Source organism: Myxine glutinosa, chromosome 1 (assembly GCF_964187855.1).
Source record: "Myxine glutinosa chromosome 1, kmMyxGlut1.1, whole genome shotgun sequence".
Lineage (NCBI taxonomy): Eukaryota > Metazoa > Chordata > Myxini > Myxiniformes > Myxinidae > Myxine > Myxine glutinosa.
The window spans coordinates 378,648,058-378,655,962 of record NC_136261.1 but is presented as its reverse complement, the minus strand read 5'-3'; the positions used below and the strand labels follow the sequence as shown (position 1 = coordinate 378,655,962).

At 50.3% G+C, this 7,905-nt stretch overlaps 1 protein-coding gene across 4 annotated transcripts in view; it reads right to left on the bottom strand.

Annotated features, from left to right (window-relative positions):
* LOC137415872 (E3 ubiquitin/ISG15 ligase TRIM25) overlaps window positions 1–7,905 on the bottom strand; it is a 732,877-nt gene that overhangs the window by 242,041 nt on the left and 482,931 nt on the right. The window lies entirely within an intron of this gene.

Here is a 7,905-nt window from a genome sequence, read left to right as displayed (position 1 = left end):
AACCAGACGTGATCTGCTTAACAGAAACCTTCCTCCTTCATGATGTCTCTGATTCCTTGGTATCTCTCCCAGGTTACTCCCTCCTCCGGTATGATAGACCTGAGCCTCGTCCTGGAGGTGGGGTTGCTATCTTTATAAAAAAACTCTCTTCCTCACTCGCCCTGCACTGCCCTCTCTCCACCTCACCCCCAGCAATACCTTTGGCTACGGCTTCCCCTTCGCTCCCACCTTTTGTTCATATGCGTGTTGTACCGTCCACCAAACAGTGATGACTCCATCTACATCTCGCTGTCTGATAATATGGAGCAACTTCCATCTACCCATCCCAACTCTCTCTTCCTCATATGTGGTGATTTCAACTGTCACCATGCCAGTTGGCTGGGGGTGGGTACCTCTCTCACCAGCCATGGCTCTTCAGCAAAGGACTTCTGTGACTCACTGGGACTGACACAGTCTGTCAATTTCCCAACCCGGATCTCAGTCAACGGAGAATCTTCTCTTCTGGACTTGGTTATGACTAACTTCCCTGAAAATGTCTGCTGCTCTTCTTCTGCTCCAATCGGCTCTTCTGATCATGTGCTTGTTAAAGTGGACATCTCTCTGACCATTTTCAGAGAGCCTCCTCAGCGTCGACGAGTCTGGCATTTCACTCAGGCCAACTGGCACGGTCTTCAAGCAGCCATCAATCATCTGGACTGGTCTCCCATCTCTACTGCCTCTGACATCAACTCATCCTGGGAATTCTTCCAAAGTAAATTGCTCTCTCTCATGCACAGATTTATCCCTTCTCGTCTTCAGTTGTCATACCCTTCCTCCCGTCCATGGTACATGGAATCTTGTGGTGAGGCTATTGCCCAGAAACAACTTGCTTTCGTCTCCTGGAAAGCAAATCCAACGGAAGGAAATCTCATTTCCTTTCACAAAGCCCGAAACAAGTGTGTGTCCACCCTCAGGAGAGCCAGGAAACAATATCTCTCCGTCCTCAGGACCGAACTCTCTTATCTGTCTCCCTCTTCCAAATCCTGGTGGCATCTGGTGAAATCTGTTTCTGGTGTTTGTTCCCCCTCCATCCCCTCCCTCACCTTAAATGGCCACACGGCTGACTCCGCACGTGAAAAAGCTGAATGCCTCAACTCTGTGTTTGCCTCTAAATCTTGTGTCCCAAACCCATCCCTCTCTGTACCCACCGTACCCAGTCGTACCCAGCTGCTCCTGGACTCTGTGTCCTTTCCTCCTGACAAGGTGGAAAAGTTCCTGTCAACCCTCGACTCTGATTCTGCAACTGGACCTGACGGCATCAGCCCACGGGTCCTAAAATCATGTTCTTCCGCTCTTTCACTCCCCCTCTCTGTTCTCTTCACCCTCTCTTTTGCTCAAGGTCATCTTCCATCTGCTTGGAAATCTGCCAACATCACCGCTTTGCACAAAAAAGATGCAAAAACAGATCCCAGCAACTACAGACCAATCAGCCTTCTCCCAATTATCAGCAAAGTTATGGAATCCATCATTGCTTCAGATATGAAATCTTTCCTCTTCTCCAATGGCTTGATCTCTGATCATCAATTTGGTTTCAGACCTGGTCACTCTACTCTGGACATGCTGCTTCTGCTTTCTCAACAATGGATGGAGGTCCTCAATGCCAAACAGGAAATTCGAGCTGTCTCCCTTGACATATCAAGAACGGGATGTAAGGACGCACATAGAAACGACCAAGGTGGCCTCGGAGGGAGGAATTGAAGGGGCACACCGGGAAATAAAAGAGGTGAAACAAAGATTAGAGGAAGTGGAAGAGGGGGTAAGTGAAATTAAGAAGAGATGGAGGGAGACTAAGAGGGAGATAAAGGAGGAAGTGATGGATTATGTACTAGGTCTCTGCTCAAATCGTGATGATGTGCTTACTGACCAAATAAAAAGTTTGCAGGTAGCGGAGGAGGAGCGAAGACGAGGTGCCGAGGTGAGTGGCGATATACTCGGAAATGTATATGGTGTGAGGGGAGATTCAGTGAGCTTGGGTGTTGGTTTAGACCCGGGCGTTCATGAGAGGCTGCTGGTAAGGTGTGCGACAGGTGCAGAGTGTGTGGAAAGAGAAGGTGTGCAAGGATGTCCGACTATGGGGAGTGCGGAAGGTATTTGTGAGCCAGGGTGTGCGGCGGTGATCGGGTGTGTGCAAGAATGCACCCCCATGAGTGGTACGGAGTATGTACCGGGAGAGAGTGCGCAAGAAGGTGCACGAGAAAGGTGTGGAACGGAGGTGTGTGTGAGGAAAGAGTGTGCGCCGAGGAAAGAGTGTGCGCCGAGGAGTGAGTGTGCTGTCGAGAGTGAGGGTAAATGCACGACAGAGTGTGGTGGTGAGAGTGACACAGAGTACGAGTTGGTTGTGGCAGGTGAGAAAGAATGCACACCTGGAATGGAAGAATGCACACCTGAGTTGGTGGTGGCGCGAGTGCGAGAGGGCACATTGAAGCACGTCATCGGGTGTGCAGAAGAGTGCACACCCATGGTTGTCACAGAGGATGTGACCGAGGAGTGGGCACGAAGAGGTGTGTTGATGAGGTGTGCGAATGACGAGTGTGTGCCAAGGTGTGCGGTGGTCAGGTGTGTGACGAAGTCTGTGAGCGGAATGAGTGTACCTGGGTGGTGTGTAAGAGGAGGTGCAATGACGAAGTGTATGGAGACACCTGGATGTGTGAATAAGGAACGGAACGCGTGGTGTGAGCATGCAAGTGAAGCATCGACGCTAAACGGGATAGCGGTTAGACCGACGGTTAGCCGATGCGAGCCCTCGATTCGTGACGGGCTTTGGGTGCTGCGGGAACCGGCGGGGATCGTAACCACGGCGGTTTCAAAAGAACCGCCGTGCGCGATCCGCACCGAGCCTCGCCTTGAACGGTCACATCTGCGCTCTGCTAAGTGGAGCGGGCGGCCCGGTTCGAGGGCAGGTAGGAAGGGTCGGCACGGCGACCCATTGTGGTTGCGGCGTTCCGGCCGGGCGAGATTGGGGCACCGGGTGGGAGACCGGATGACTCCGCGCTGAGGTGGACCTTGGGATCTCGGCCCGAGCAAACCCCCTCCCCTGAACCGAGTGCCGGACGGATCCAACTGCAGGAAACAAACCACCCGCGTTCATTGCTCGGCTTAGCAAAGCCGAGCTTTGCGAATGTAAAGACGCACCGAGGCTCAAGTTAATGGACATTTGGTAGGGATAGGGAATTGGTGATTGGCAAAATTTGATGGGTAAGATGATTGGGAAATATGATTGGCAGGTGATTGGCAAATTTTGGATTGGCAAGAATCGGAATATGATGGGCAAAATTGATAATGGGAGACGCCCGAGGTGGAGGGATGGCAAATCTACCATCCCTCCCATACCCGGGCACATGAGCACTAGTTATGGGGTTATGGCAGTGTAAGCTCGCCGAGGGAGGGTTTGGATAATTGTATAGGGATCTAGAGAAATGACCATAGGTGACATGAGAGTTAAGTAGCGACATGATACCTGTAGTAGGGGACGTAGAATAGATTAGATGGATTGTAACGACGAGGGAGCGCAATAGCATAAGGGGCGACGGGGAAGCGCGAGTTTCAGAAGGGAGTAGTTAGATCAGATGATGCAGTGTGTTTGTGGTCTTTATTGAATGAGGAATTGGTATGGAAGTTTTTGCGGGTGAGCATGTTGAGCAAATGAGGAATTGAGGGGCAATGCTCGGGAGAGATGTGTGTATGAGCGTGGGAGAATTTGGGTGCCCGAGGCAATGGTTTGGAGATTTGGAAGTGTATGGTGAAAAGTGCTATTGTGGGTTGTATTGAGCGTGAAAGTGATGCAGCAGTGTATGAGTGAATAATTGTGATTGTGCATTGTATTTATTGAATGAAGCAGCCTGGGAGGAAGGAGGGTGCAGGAAGCACCAGGTGTGTGAGCACAGGTGTGCAAATCCAGGTGAGAATGGTTGTGTGGAATAGATAGTCTGGAGTACATGGAGTATGGAATGGATGGTGTGGAGTGAGTATGGTGGAAAATGTGGAGTGGAGTGGTTGGTGCGAAGGGAGTGTATGGGGAGGATGGACCCCTATCACGAATACCCGGGGAGGGTAGTTTAAGAGTTAGGTAGAGGGTATAGGTAAATTGTGGTTGGATATTGGCATCTGTGGTGCGCGTGGAAAAATGGTGCTTGGATGGGTGCATTAGTGACGAGGAAATGGCTGGGCGTGTGGCCTGTTAGAGGGATGGTTGGTTGAGCGCTCCGCCACTGTTAGGATGTCGGCCAGGTGAGGCCGCAGGTGGCTCTGGGAGCCGTTAGAGCTGTGGATGGGGCCCGTGGATCTGGAGGACGGACCCGGGTAGCCCTGTGCCAGAGAGGGCACCGAGGGGGTAAGTGCCATGGAGGGCCTTCTCCAGTTAGATAGGTAGGGTGAGGAGCTAGGCAAGCTCGGGAGACAACTTCAGTGGCGGAGGCGCACAGGTAAGTAGACCTGTTAGGGGAGCCACACGACTCAGCCCCGAAATTGTGCGAAGGCACAGGGAGTTGAATCGGGGGAGTGAGACCCCATATTGATGAGCACCACAGTTTGGTCAATGGGAGTTTGGTTCTTAGAACCGCATAGTGTGAAGTGCCAATGGTTTTGCAGGGAAAAGACCCCGGGTAGTGTAAAGTGTGTTAATGTCATTTAGGGAGTAGTTAGGATTGAAATCTCCTCGCACCATCTGCATCCACTCACCTGAGGTGACGAGAGAACTCCACACCATGCCATCTGTTGTTGTTTTATTTTTGTGCAAATGTTTTGGATTGTGAGACGCATCATGACGTGGGTGTGACATTGTGCTTAATGTTCCATCTCTTCCTCCTTATGAGGAATTGATGAGGAATTTGGATGATGGCAAATTTGGTTAGAGGGATTGTGATGAATTTGGTATTAGGGGAGAAATGGGGAAGACGTGACGCTGGAGACGAATTGTAAATTGTTTTGTAAATATGGGGTAAGGGCAAGGGTAGAGTAGGTGACAGGGGGGGTGGCGTACGGTAGGGACGAGCTTTCTCACTTTGCTCTCCATGCACACCTCACCTTGCATTCCCTTTGTTGATGTGTACCCTTGTGACCTTACCGCTCGCTAATGCTGCCACTTTGTCTTCCTTCCCCGACCCATGGATCGTGCTCTCTGGGCACTGAGGGGGAGCGTGCGGGAGGCCGCGTCTGTGTGCCCGAATCCCCGCAACTAGCTGCCTGCATCCACGCACCACTTTATGGAACACGTTGTTGTGGCCGAGCACCACCATATGGACCACAGTTCTGTGGCCAAGCACCACTTATGGACCACAAGTTTTGTGGCATGGCCCCTCTGCTGGGACCGGCCACGATGGCCCAAGATCTTGCATGCTGACCTCGGTGAGGTGGCACCAAGCCATACAGGTGAACCACCCATAGTCAGCCCCTGTTGGCCATAAATAAAAAGATGGACACGTTGTGTGCCTTTTTATTATTACAAATAGGCAGCAAGCCACAAGAAAGACAACAACTGGAAGAGACGACGGCCAGCGGAGCGGACCAGAAGATCCAGATCATCAGTGTGTTTTTTTAAATTATGTGATGACTGTGCACTGGATTTGTGCTTTTCATGTTGATTGGTGTTTATTAGTGCTGGTGCGTCAATGCAGTGCATGCTGTCTCTATCCTCCCTCCCACAGGATTTTCTTTTTGTTTCCCAAAATAAATCACAGGTCCTGGGTTGCGTTTTGTAAATAGTCAAAATAGTGTAACTTGTAAATAATGCTCCCCACCGTTCATGTTTAGTTTGAGAATTAATTCCGCAATTCGGTTATCCTGTGGGCGTGAATCTGTTAGGTAGGGTGCAACGTAATAGCGGGACATATTTATTTGTGTTTTAAAACTGTCACACTCAGGGTCAGATTAATTGTAGAGGGAATTACACCTGAGTGTCACACTAAATTAAAGTTTTGGTGGCCCGAGACGTGCCGTGAGGAATGAGGGTGCTGTGTTATGGTTTTTAGAACATTCACTTTGTAAATTTAGTAGTAAATTTCCTGTGTACATTTCCCCTCAATTGGCTGTAAATTGATCGCACCTTAGTTAGTCCATCGCATCATGTAGCAAATCATAGGCTTCCCTCAATAGTTATTTCATTATTATGTGTATCAGTATAAGGCTGTGTCTCCACTAGGTGATCTTACGTTGCACCAAAATCAAATAAGATAGATCCCCTTTCGATGGCCCCAGAACCTCCATTGCCAACTGCATTGCCAACTGCATTACCAACTGCATTCGCCGCCATTGCCATGTGCTCTAACTCGGGGAAGAAGGGCGTGGCCCGCCCATCGTCATCAAGAGGAGGAGTCAGCCAGCCCCGATCAACCAACCGAGAATGAGTGGGTTTGGCTTGAGAGGGTGGAGAGAGAACAATCAAGGGGTTCATGAAGATTTGAGGGTGTGGCCTATACAACCCGTCACGAGGAGCCCCCACCTTGGTTCTGAGGGAGGTGCACTGGACGAGACGAGTGAGGAGAGTCCTGAGGGAGAGAAGCCGCACAAGTGTTACGTGTGTTTGAAGGTCTTCGTTGTTCTTCAACTTTAAATAGACACAGACTAATTCACACGGGGGAGAAACCGTACAAGAGTTCCATGGGGGTTGAAGGAGCTTCGAGGACGCAGGAGGCGGAGACGCACAGAGGATCCGGAGCATGCTCGCCATACCAACCAACACCGACGGCAACTGCCGGAACCAACCTCCAACGAACAAGGGCATGCACGAAAACCGCGACATCGTGCCGCGATCCTCGGACCTCCAGCCCTGCCGTTTGCATGGACCTGAACCTCATCCAGCCCTGTGGTCCCACCTTCTCTTCCAGCCATTCGTTCCTGCCTTCATTCCCCATTCTTGTGAGTCTGCCTGTCGTCTGTCCTTTGTGTTGTCTGGGGTATAAGTAAGCTTGTTATAAGGATTGCACTGTGTCTTCTTCTTCTTCTGTAAATTACTTTCGTTTCTTTCCCTCTCCTTTAGTTTCTTTGGTTGTGAAAATAATAATAATAAATACCTGTTCCTCCTTCACTTTGGTTTTCATTCACATCCGATCGCTTTAGTGATTTCCCAATTGAGTTCCTGTGGTGCGATTTCGGCCAAAGCTCCGCAATTGGGTTAGTCATTGTTAACAGCCCACGCCGCAGTTCGCTCGCTCGGCGCAACCAAACAAATTACACTGCGGCACGGGCGGGGGGTGTTTCCTTGCGTCCCGGAAGGCGCTGGTACTTAGGTCATAGGACGGATAGGCCTAATACCCTACCCAGCGCTGACCGGGCGTGACGTCATACCTTCAGGATCGGCGACGGCCAGTATAAAGGACAAGGGGTTAACCCCCCTTGGCAAGGGGAGCGCCGTCGTCCCAGATCCGTAACAATATTATTATCTTCTCTTCAATCTGCAGGTTCATAACTCACTATTTAAGTGGCCTGGAGTTGGTGGCTGGCTTGAGATCTTAGGGTCCTGAGCTCAAACCCCCGTTCAGGCCGTTGAACTAACACCAGGTGGGTTGACTCAGCCTGGCATCCCTCTGGGGTTTGCAAAATGTGTACCAGCTTGCTGATACCAGGGGGGCACTGAATCAGTGGCACAGCCGTGCTTCCAGAAAATGATGCAATCAGCAGCCACAGGCTGCATACGAAACAACGAGAGCAATCTCAATAGTTGTTAAAATCAGTAAATAAAGTAAAACCAGATGGTATTCATCAAATACGTACGCTGCGCTGTCAACTTGGTGCGAGCCAACTCTTCTGTTTTTGGAGGTTTTTTTCTTTGATCCAATATAGCTGCTAGACCACGTGAGTGATGACATCATAAGTATATATCCTCTAATATAATTGTTTCGTAGATCATGCTCAACAAAAATTCAAACTGAT